Source organism: Felis catus, chromosome A1 (assembly GCF_018350175.1).
Source record: "Felis catus isolate Fca126 chromosome A1, F.catus_Fca126_mat1.0, whole genome shotgun sequence".
NCBI lineage: Eukaryota > Metazoa > Chordata > Mammalia > Carnivora > Felidae > Felis > Felis catus.
Window position 1 is genome coordinate 185,799,227 of NC_058368.1, and position 12,905 is coordinate 185,812,131.

The following is a 12,905-nucleotide window of genomic DNA, read 5'->3' on the forward strand; positions in this document are numbered from 1 at the left end:
ATGTGGTTGCTAATACTTTTATGCTAAAGGTAGAAGTAGCCAACGATGCCATAACCCTGTTTTCTAGTCACACCTAGCTGACTGTGAATCCAGGGTAATCAGAATTTCACCATGTCCTGATTAGCTTCTTAACTTTTTTTTTTTTTTTTTTACTTTCTTGATGCCATAAGCCCTGCGTTGTTTCCTCAGTTATGATCTAGCCTAAGGCCAACCATTCTCCCATCAGAGTCCACAGCACATACTCCTAATCATCAAGTTTTTCTTTCCAGCTGAGGCTTGACAGGTCCTCCAAATCCCTCTTGAGCAGCCAGACAACTGATTGGAGTTGGCCTGAACACCATGTGTCATTCCAGGAATAGGAAATCAGAAAAGTGGTGCTAGTAAGAGAAGAATTAGGTGAGACTTTATGAGTGAAATCACACTTTACTTGGGCCTTGACTTATAAACACGATGTAGAAAATAATAGTTCATTTCAACATTCTGATCCTGGTCTGTACCACCATATAGCATTATGTTTTAAAATATGCCATCCAATATTTTGGTTGCCTAATAAGTAAGACAGGGTTTTTTAAATTTTTTTTAACGTTTTATTTATTTTTGAGACAGAGAGAGACAGAGCATGAACAGTGGAGGGTGAGAGAGAGAGGGAGACACAGAATCTGAAACAGGCTCCAGGCTCTGAGCTGTCAGCACAGAGCCCGATGCAGGACTCGAACTCACGGACTGAGAGGTCATGACCTGAGCCAAAGTCAGACGCTTAACCGACTGAGCCACCCAGGTGCCCCGTGAGTAAGACAGGTTTTATAGTTATTATTCATATTATTCAGGTTTATGGTTCTTACCCTAACCAAGTTAATTTTGTTTTTCATCTCCACCACGTATGGGAATACTCATTACTATAGATGAGAAAAAGAGCGAACATGAATGACTTTTTTCAACTAATTTCGAACATCTTTTTGAGCAGCCCGCTTCCCACAGTGGGAAATAACAGATATAAGGATAAGGAAGTAGACAAAATAAGGGACTTTGGGAGGAATAAATATTAGGGATTTTAATTTTGTGCTTCTTAATATTTTAAAGGTCTCATTTCTCTCTGAAAAGATGATGAAAGTGATCTACTTTGATGCCTAGAAATATACACCTGTGGGACTTTTAAAATATGTGTATGATGTCACTGACCTCTAGAAGCATCCATGGATCACAAAATAGTAACCTTGGCTAGACTTGTAGTTTCCCAAAGTAAGAAATCAGACTACTAATGCCAACATTTGGACAAGAGTATGATTTTTTCAGTAATACAGCATCTTGTGCTACATGTTGGATTCTAGGTGAACTGACACTTCCTCAATCTTCTGTTAATCATTTTGGAGCACTATTTTCCACATTTCAGCTATTTGCATCCCACTTTCATGGTTTTCCTTATGTCTGTGCAAAATAAAAACATTCTATAATTTGTTTAATAATTCTCTTTAAATTCATTTTTGAAAAATAGCCTTATATGAACTTTATATTTCAACAGTCAACATAAAACAGATATATTTTTCCATATGATTTCCATTCTCATAACAATCTTCAGAGAGAGAAATTATTATCACCATCATACAGATGTGCAAACTGAGTCAGAATACTGAAGCAACTTAGATATGTTTCCATTGCTAATAAGTGAAAGAAGTAAGATTCAAGTATAGATATAACTTTGCTCTGAACCACTGAGTTTGTTACTTCTTATACTTTCAGTATTTATAAAACATGAGATGTATTAAGTGAAGAATGTGGAAAGATTTCACTAATTTGGCTATAATTTTTTCTTGTAAAAGTTAGGATAAGTGGTGCCTGTGTGACTCAGTTGGTTAAGCATCTGACTCTTGGTTTCAGCTCAGGTCATGATCTCACAGTTCGTGGGTTCAAACCCCACATCAGGCTCTGTGCTGACAGCTTTGAGCCTACTTAGGATTCTCTCTTTCCCTCCCTCCCTCTCTCTCTCTCTCTCTCTCTCTGCCCTTCCCCTCCTCTCTCTCTCTCTCTCTCTCTCTCTCTCTCTCTCTCTCTCAAAAATAAGTAAATAGACAAAATTTTTAAAAAGTTAGGATAAGATCTTATTAAATATCTGAGCTTAGTTCAGAAGTTTTAACTCTTCCCTACTTTTTTTCCTTATTGCAAGAAAAACAAGAAAATTAAAAAGAACTTTAATAACCACTATTGGTATTGTAACAAACTCAAAAACCACTATCTGGGAATAACCACGATTAACATTTTTTTTTCAGTCTTTTTTCTCAACCATAGAAGTAGCTGCTATATCCTATTTCAAGATTTGAGTTTCAAAAGTCAAAGTGCTTTTTTATTTATTATTATCAGCCTTATGCTGTATAACTCTTGCATCCACAAAGGGAAGTTCCATTGCTAAAATTTAAATACCTAACTAGCAAGAAAATACAGGTAGGAGAGTGATGTCAACAAGATGGTGGCATAGGTATACGAATTTCTAGAGTTCATCTCCTCCAAGAAACATCAATTTGAATAACTATCTACTCATGAAAATACCTACACAAGAGCTAAGAGTTCCAGGTGAGAGATGATAGCCCTTGGGTGAGCACAGAAATAAGGAAAGACACATTGGAGAAGGTAGGAAAGACAGTTTAATATTACCTCCAGTAACCCTACCCGAAGCCTGGGCAGTTTAGTGTGGAGACAGCTTCCTTGTAGAGGAAGGAGAGGGATGTAACCACCTGATTTCACTGGAGACCCTAGTAGCAGACCCGCATCAGTGCCAGGTAGACTCCTGCAGCTCCAGTATCCCAGTCTACCACAGTGCCATTTTGGCTGTCACAGCCCTTGATGGCTCCCATGGCTCTAGGCTCCAGCTGGTCTCCCTGGAAACCAAGTTTTTAGCCCACTCCAGCAGCAAGTTAGTTCCCACAAATCGAGGCTCCCATTGGGTTCCTATGAACCTGGTCCTCCTCTGTGCCTAGGGTAATTTCTTGTGGACCTAGATATATGAATGCCAACAGGTACGTGGAAAAGGTGCTGAACATTACTAATCATCAAGGGAATGCAAATCAAAACCACAATGAGATAGCACCTCACACCAGTTGGAATGGCTATTATCAAAACAACAACAAAAAACAAGAGATAACCAGCACTGGTAAGGATATGGAGAAAAGGGAACCCTTGTGTCCTATTGATGGGAAGGCAAACTGATATAGTCACTATGAAAAACAGTATGGCAGTCCCTCAAAATACTAAAAATAGAACTACCATATGATCTAGCAATCCCATTTCTGGGTATAAATCCAAAAAAAATGAAATCATTATCTAGAAGAGGTATCTTCACCCCTTTATTCATTGCAGTGTTATTCACAATAGCCAAGAAGTGAAAACAAGTGTGTATCCATGGATGAATGAATAAAGAAAACATAGTGCGTATGTGTGTGTATACACACACACACACACACACACACACACACACACACACACACACACACAAATATTATTTGGCCATGAAAAATAAGGAAATCCTGCCTTTTGCAACATAGATAGACCTTGAGGGCATTATGCTAAGTGAAATAAGACAGAGTTGGGGCGCCTGGGTGGCTCAGTTGGTTAAGCGTCTGACTTTGGCTCAGGTCATGATCTCATGGTCCGTGGGTTCGAGCCCCGCGTCGGGCTCTGTGCTGACAGCTCAGAGCCTGGAGCCTGTTTCAGATAATGTGTCTCCCTCTTTCTCTGACCCTCCCCTGTTCATGCTCTGTCTCTGTCTCAAAAATAAATAAATGTTAAAATTTTTTTAAATAAAAAAAAAGAAGACAGAGAAAGACAAATACTATAGTAATCACACTTATATGTACAAGCTAAAATAAGCCAAATTCATAGAAACAGAGTAGAATGCTGGTTGTTGTGGGTTGGGGGATAGGAGAAATGGACAGATGTTGGTCGGGGGGACAAACTTCCAGTAATAATATGAATAAGTTCTAGAGATCTAATGTATAGCACAGTGACTATAGTTAATGATATATATCACGTACTTGAAATTTTCTGAGTGTAGATCTTAAATGTTCTGATCACACACACACACACATACACACACACACAAATGTTAATTATATGATGATGGAAGTGTTAACTAACCTTATGGTGGTAATCACTTTCCCACATATATGTTCATGAAATAATCATCACGTGTACACCTTAAACTTACACAATGCTACATGTCAATTATATTTCAGTGAAGCTCAAAAATATATATAAAGATAAAAAAGAATAAATTCATAGTAAAATTGCTTAAAATATACCTTCATATGGCACCTTGTCCTAAATACATAAATACATTGTCCTTTAAACAAAAATTGGATTATACTTTCAGACTCTTAGTCGGATTTTTTTAAATCATGTTTAAATTTTTTTCAGTTTCTTTCATAGCTATTAGATATAAATTTTGAAAATTTCTTTGAATATTTCCCCAGATTATGATCCAAAGTTTGGTTTCTTGGTTAAAAAATAAGGAATGCTTATTTTTTAGGCTTCTGATGTGAATGATGAGTCTATCTGCTTATTTATTAGCAATAATCTTTCTGCTATTTGCATATGTTCGTGTGGAAATGTCGGTTTCCTGCTCTGCCTTAGAAAAATATTGATCATGTGACCCATGGTAGGGCAACCAAATGCTATCTCTTTGAAATATGAAAATGAATAGTTTAGTAAAAAAGGCCAAAATGCTTAGACATAGTTTATTTTATTTCAGGCTACCTAAGAGACATTCATTGGCCCTGATCCCTGCACCTCCACACAATGCTTTTTTGGCTCTGGTTGAACCTGGTCATTTCCGTTCTATGAACTTTGAAGTATCCTAACATCAAAATCCCTATCTGCCTCTTTTGGTTAGTCAGTTTCTAATGCCTCCAACAAGAAGGCTAAAGGACAGCATTCTTGTTTTTAAATTTCTCTGCAACAGGATCAAACCAGTTTCCATTTCCATCAAGAGTATATGCAGGTGTTAAGGTAGGATTCAGAAAGAAATGAAAAAATAAATCCAAATGACAAATGTGAACTGGCAGTGTTTTATTTAGAATTTGCTTGATCAGAAACAACATTCTCCTTTCATTGAAACCAAATGATTCTGGGCTCACAGTTAATATCAGAGTGAATAAATGAAATCTCAGCCTCAAAACTAGATTCATTTTGTAATGGGGACAATAGTTCCCTTAGCAAATACAAATGTCTTTTTTATGCTCTGTGCAGATTTTCTTTTTAACAGTATGCTTGCATCTCCTTTGGAGTCACTTTGAAACTTGTCCAATCTTGCCAGCAAATGATTATCAATTAGATGTTTCTGTGAATAAACATCCAATTTATTGCAATGATTTGTAGATATGATTTTGCCTCTCTCTGTGTGGCTTTCATTATTTAACTGTATGTAGCAACAATGAATATATGAACATAAAAATAGCAAGGTATGTATTATTTTAAGTGGTAATTAGGAAGGAAATTTCCTGTGAAATTGATGGAATGATTGTCAGGATTTAATGGACTTGAATAACACCATTTACATTTGGAGTTAAATCTAAATGTAAAAGAACAAAGAGTTTAGCCAAAAGAAAATGCGAGTATTTAGGCATGAAGATTATGTGGTTACTGACACTGAAGCTGAAGATTATTATTGTGAACAGGTTAAGATATTCCCTTCCTTGGGAATGGAGGCAGAGAAGGAAATCTTTAAGGCATGTATGTGCATGTGTGCAGAGGGTGCTGGAAGTCTCCAATACAATAAACCTTTAAAAATAAACACATCGACTCAACTCAGAACATAACATATGGTGTTTAATCAAGGCAATATATATCCAGAATTATGAGGAGTAGGCATACTTGTAATTATTGGTGGAAAAAAGTGTACGTCAGGTTGAAATGTTGGCAATATTCAGGCAGAGGGAGTTACTACAATTTCAGTTAAACAAGTTTTTGAGCTGCAGAATCAATTATGTACTGGGATCATTCCACTGAAAAATATATTCATTGAAGAAGGGTATATTCTAGAGGGGGAAATGCATGTAGGTTTTGGTATCAGAGTACCTATGTTCAAATATAAACTCTACTAGTTATTGTCAAGTTAGCTAATGATCTCAAGTCTCAGTTTCCTAAAATTTAAAGTGAAAACTAATGCAAATAATCTCAGTGTATTTTTGTAAAGTTTAAATGTGCACAGTAGTCTAACATATAATAAGTAATCTAGAATGGTAAACTCCTATTATCTTAAAATAACCGAACTATTTTCATTCATGTCTTATATTTTTTGATTTTGATTGCTAAAAATTAAACCATTATGTTTCAAACAAGATTGGATTAGCTACTAATTTATATCAGGTTTTTTTTTTTTTTAATAGTACTATTAACATTTTGGACATTTCTTTGTTTTTGGAGGGTTCTCCTATGCATTGCAGGATGTTTACCAGCATCCCTGGTTCCTACCCACTAGATGCCCATAATAGCTTCCCTCCCACCTCATGACCCCCTCCCTGTCATGATAATCAAAAATGTCTCCAGATATTGCCAAATGTGTACTAGTTGAGAAACCACTGAACTAGATCAAACGGTTGGTTGACGGTGTTTGGAGAGCATTTCAAGGATTTTTTTAAATATTAATGATCATGTTCATTAGTTTAGAAGAGTATTAAATTTTTCTAGTAAATAAAAAAAAATTACTGATATGCAATATGACAGTAAGCACCTGTGGAGGCAGTCAGCCATCTTTGAGATGATATTGTGGTGGAAACTAAAGTGGAAAGCCCAAATGGTACCATATACTTAACCCTGTGGATCCTCTATAAAACACAAATTGAAAACCACTGACTCAGAGGCAGGACCCAGAGAATAGGAGGCAAGATGATCATTAGAAAGCAATTGAGCTAAATTTTAAGTGTATCCTATGTATAAATGAAATGCTAACTTTTCATCATGGAACCAAGACCAGTGGATACCTAGCAACACTGTTACTCTACTTGTATGATATTTTATTTACTAAATTTCTCTCACTAGAGGAGTCACCTCTGTGCCAAGGGTTGTGCCAAGGATCAGTAGTACAGAGAAGTGTTCATCAAAATCTTCAATCAGTAGCATGGTAGAGAATCTGTGTATCATTTTTCTTTTACTTAATCCCAAGACATATTGAAGACTCTGCATGGCACATTAAGTCTATTAAAAGTATTTGCAGAATACATGGGTGAGTAACTAAAAGGCAAAAGAATTTCTCTTGTTCATCTTTAGTCTCTCTCCTACCTGCTTGAAGGGTTTTGAACATTTGTCAGTTCTTGTAATTTAGGTTGCCAGATAAAATTTACAATGCTCCGTTAAATTTGAATTCCAGGTAACCATTTCTTAAAACGTTTTACTGTTATCCTCTACAACATTTAAGATATAATTATATTGAAAAAATATTGTTTTATGTGTTATTTGATTTTAACTGTTCATCCTGTATTTTATCCTGCCAATCTGCCAATTCTGTCAACCCTACATGGAATTCTTTAAATCAGTCTTCTCTGCTGTTAAGCTTTCCCTCTTCCTGGAATGTTCTTCCCTCCCATTACAGCCTTTCTTTTTTATTTACCTTTCTTTGTCATCTCCTACTAACTCTTCACATCCCAGCATCAATACTCTATTCCCATGAAAATTTTCACTGTTTCACCACACCAAATTGGACTCCCTATATTATATGGCCTAAAAGCACCCTGTGGTTCTTCATGATATATTTCATAATCAAAATCAAATGATCATACATGTATTTACTGGTTTACTATGTTTGTATCAAGCTACATTTTAAACTCCCTGCCAGCAGGATCAGGATCTGTCTTATTTAATGCTGCAGTTCTAGAACCAATTATTAGGAGCTCAGTAAATATCTGTGTAATGAATACTTTGATGCTGTTTATCTGGAATAGTTCTGATATTGACTTGATATATTATTAGAGCAAAATAAAACAACTTTTTTTTGCATGGAATGGAAAATAATTTCTGCATAGAATGAAACACCCAAATATCCATTAATATTTTGATGTTAGTGTTCCATACTGAGGCCGAGGACTGGAAGAGAACTTTTTGTGTGTAAGATCAGAGACTATTTTACACATATACTATAGAACAGAATCTCTAGGGCTTTTTTCCTTAATTGCTAAAATAATAAAAGAAGAAGAAAGAGAGAAAATTCAACAATCAATTTATTCACTCAAATATATATGGGAATTTGTAGTAGCTACATGTTCCACTAAAATTGGGCAAGTGAGTTTGTTTGGTGTTCAAATAGTTGACCTTTTATTTAGGTTACTCTCAGTTAGTCTCAGGTTCCACTGGCCATCTCCTTTACTACTGAGCATGAAATCAATAATAGATTGTATCAGGGCTTGAAATGTCATAGAACCATAGTATTCCACATTGCAGGGGAACTTAGAATCATTTAGCACAGCCTTTCCTGAAGGGGATATGATGAAACATCCCTTCCACTGTGCTTTGTGTTAAAAGATACCTGAAGTCAAGTAATGTTGGAAACAATCTATTCAAAGCCCATAAGGACATTCATTATAAATAATGGTTAATAAGAATCTTGTGGTAAAGTTGTTTACCTGATATCAAACCCACCATTACTGAAGATTATGTGACAGAGAAATTCATTTTTTAACATTTATAAACATCCACAAAACACTGAAATGTTTATCTTTATGAGAAAATTGAGGCATTTAATGGGTGATTAACTTTTCCGAATTTATGCAGTTATATATAGACAGAAAACTAGTCCCCTGATACGTATTCTATATTACAACCCCCAATTCGGGAAATTCACATTGGGAATTATTTGAATGTGCACATGTGTATCTCAAATGTAAGAGAATATTATCTTGATGTTACTCTAATTTTCCTACGTCAAGTGCTTAACAGATGTATGTTTTTTTGTTTGTTTGTTTTTCCTTTTCTAGCATTGCAGTAGAGATAGACAAAATAGAGCTAAAAATCTATGTTGGATTTGGTGCAAATTTCTAAAGAGAAAAGATACTCGAAAAAATTTCTTTTCTTTTCATTTTATTTTGCATACATGAACTAACTCCAGAGAAAAATAAGAAATATCTGTTATGTGAAAAGCATTAAGAAACTCATGATATGGTTGTAAAGAGGAGAGTCAAACTCCCTTTTCTCTTTAGAAAAGAAACATTTAAAGTGGTGTGTGTGATATTATTTTAGAAAATGATATGAGCCACAAAGACTATTAGAGGATGATAAAGGTTGATAATACGTATTTTAAATACCATGGTCAAAAATGACCTCCAGAAAGATAATATTTGAATAGTCTCTTAGATGAAATTAGTGAAGATATCCTTGCTGAGGTAGCAACAAATGAAAATGCTCAAGAATGGGAGTAAGCTGGATATTTTTTTTGTTTTTTTTTCTAATATAAAATTTATTGTCAAATTGGTTTCCATACAACAACCAGTGCTCATCCCAACAGGCACCCTCCTCAATGCCCATCACCCACTTTCCTCTCCACCCCATCCCCATCAACCCTCAGTTTATTCTCAGTATTTAAGAGTCTCTTATGGTTTGCCTCCTTCCCTCTCTATAACTTTTTATTCCCTTTCCCCTCCCCCATGGTCTTCTGTTAAGTTTCTCAGGATCCACATAAGAGTGAAAATATATGGTATCTGTCTTTCTCTGCCTGGCTTTTTTCACTTCGCATAACACTCTCCAGTTCCATACACGTTGCAACAAATGGCCAGATTTCATTCTTTCTCATTGCCAAGTAGTATTCCATCGTATATATAAACCACATCTTCTTTATCCATTTGTCAGTTGATGGACATTTAGGCTCTTTGCATGATTTGGCTATTGTTGAGAGTGCTGCTATAAACATTGGGGTACATGTGCCCCTATGCAACAGCACTCCTATATCCCTTGGGTAAATTCCTAGCAGTGCTATTGCTGGGTCATAGAGTACATCTATTTTTAATTTTTTGAGGAAACTCCACACTGTTTTCCAGAGCGGCTGTACCAGTTTGCATTCCTACCAGCTGTGCGAGAGGCTTTCCCTTTCTCCACAGACTCGCCAACACCTATGGTTTCCTGATTTGTTCATTTTAGCCACTCTGACCGGTGTGAGATGGTATCTCAGTATGGTTTTGATTTCTATTTCCCTGATGAGGAGTGATGTTGAGCATCTTTTCATGTGTCTATTGGCCATCTGGATGTCTTTAGAGAAGTGTTTATTCATGTCTTCTGCCCATTTCTTCACTGGATTGTTTTTTGGGTGTGGAGTTTGGTGAGCTCTTTATAGATTTTGGATACTAGCCCTTTGATATGTCATTTGCAATATCTTTTCCCATTCTGTGGTTGCCTTTTAGTTTTGTTAATTGTTTCATTTGCAGTGAAGAAGCTTTTTATCTTCATGAGGTCCCAACAGTTCATTTTTGCTTTTAATTCCCTTGCCTTTGGAGATGTGTCATGTAAGAAATTGCTGTGGCTGAGGTCAGAGAGGTTTTTTTCCTGCTTTCTCCTCTAGGGTTTTGATGGTTTCCTGTCTCACATTTAGGTCCTTCATCCATTTTGAGTTTATTTTTGTGAATGGTGTAAGAAAGTGGTCTAGTTTGGTTCTTCTGCATGTTGCTGTCCAGTTCTCCCAGCACCATTTGCTAAAGAGACTGTCTTTTTTCCACTAGATATTCTTTCCTGCTTTTCTTCTTTCTTCTTTCTTCTTTCCTTCTTTTCTTTTATTAATGTGATGTATCACTTTGTCAAAGATTAGTTGGCCATACTTTGGTGGGTCCAATTCTGGAGTCTCTATTCTATTCCATTGGCCTATGTGTCTGTTTTGTTTGCCAATACCATGCTGTATTGATGATTACAGCTTTGTAGTAGAGGCTAAAGTCTGGGATTGTGATGCCTCCTGCTTTGGTCTTCTTCTTCAATATTACTTTGGCTATTCAGGGTCTTTTGTGGTTCCATACAAATTTTAGGATTGCTTGCTCTAGCCTCGAGAAAAATGTTGGTGCAATTTTGACTGGGATTGCATTGAATGTATAGATTGCTTTGGGTAGTATTGACATTTTAACAATATTTATTCTTCCAATCCATGAACATGGAATGTTTTTCCATTTCTTTGTATCTTCTTCAATTTCCTTCATAAGCTTTCTATAGTTTTCAGCATACAGATCTTTTACATCTTTGATTAGGTTTATTCCTAGGTATTTTATGGTTCTTGGTGCAATTGTGAATGGGATCAGTTTCTTTGTCTTTCTGTTGCTTCATTATTAGTGTATAAGAATGCAACTGATTTCTGTACATTGATTTTGTATCCTGTGACTTTGCTGAATTCATGTATCAGTTCTAGCAGATTTTGGTGGAGTGTGTTGGGTTTTCCACGTATAGTGTCATGTCATCTGCAAAAAGTGAAAGCTTGACTTCATCTTTGCCAATTTTGATGCCTTTGATTTCCTTTTGTTGTCTGACTGCTGATGCTAGAACTTCCAGCACTATGTTAAACAACAGCAATGAGAGTGGACGTCCCTGTCGTGTTCCTGATCTCAGGGGGAAAGCTCTCAGTTTTTTCCCATTGATGATGATGTTAGCTGTGAGCTTTTCATAAATGGCTTTTATGATGTTTAAGTATGTTCCTTCTATCCCGACTTTCTCGAGGGTTTTTATTAAGAAAGGATGCTGAATTTTGTCAAATGCTTTTTCTGCATCGATTGACAGGATCATATGGTTCTTTTCTTTTATTAATGTGATGTATCACGTTGATTGATTTGTGAATATTGAACCAGCCCAGCAGCCCAGGAATGAATCGCACTTGGTCATTGTGAATAATTCTTTTTATATGCTGTTGAATTCGATTTGCTAGTATCTTATTGAGAATTTTTGCATCCATATTCATCAGGGATATTAGCCTGTAGTTCTCTTTTTTTGCTGGGTCTCTGTCTGGTTTGGGAATCAAAGTAATGCTGTTTTCATAGAATGAGTCTGGAAGTTTTCTTTCCCTTTCTATTTTTTGGAACAGCTTGAGAAGGATAGGTATTATCTCTGCTTTAAATGTCTGGTAGAATTCCCGAGGGAAGCCATCTGGTCCTGGACTCTTATTTGTTGGGAGATTTGTGATAACTGATTCAATTTCTTTGCTGGTTATGGGTCTGTTCAAGTTTTCTATTTCTTCCTGTTTGCGTTTTGGAAGTGTGTGGGTGCTTAGGAATTTGTCCATTTCTTCCAGGTTGTCCAGTTTGTTGGCATATAATTTTTCACAGTATTCCCTGATAATTTAAGCTGGATACTTTTGAAGAAAAACAGGAGATCTATGTTTCTAAATAGAGTTAAGTGGTAAGAATAGAGTAGTTGGTGATGATGATGGGGAATTATGTAGGAGCAGACCTAGTAGGGTCTTACAGGTCATAATACTGAATATTTTACAAAGGGACAGTGAGCCATTTGAATCTTCTGATCACAGAGTCATGGTCAGCCATTCCTAGTTGACCTCTTTTCTGTTAGAAGACAGTGTGCAATCACAGGTTGGTGTCTCTCTTGTTCACTGCTTATATCCCTCTTATCTAACATGGCACACACATAAAGCTCTAAGCATTCACAAAGCATCTGTAGAGTCTAATTAAATATAAATATGCTTTCACAATGTTAGTGAAACTATTTCTGCTATGAAAGGGAAAACACTAAAGTGATTAGAATTTAGAGTCAAAGCGTATATTTGTACCTAAATAGATTACTGGGGCAGTATTCTCCTTCCCACTTGAGCATAAGCCTTCCTTATTTTCATAAGGGACATCAACCAAGATGCAAATGCTATAACTTCAGGCTGTGACTTTGTAGACTAAACTTTGTCCTTCAAACAGAGTGTTCACGTTAATTATAATAGAACAGTAGGGAATATTAAAGGC

General features: G+C 36.1%; 1 non-coding gene across 1 annotated transcript; it reads left to right on the forward strand.

Moving 5' to 3' along the window:
* The first annotated feature begins 3,581 nt into the window (after positions 1 to 3,581).
* TRNAQ-UUG lies at positions 3,582 to 3,666 on the forward strand. Its single transcript has one exon. It is a non-coding gene; the product is annotated as a tRNA-Gln (tRNA).
* Positions 3,667 to 12,905: the final 9,239 nt, after the last annotated feature.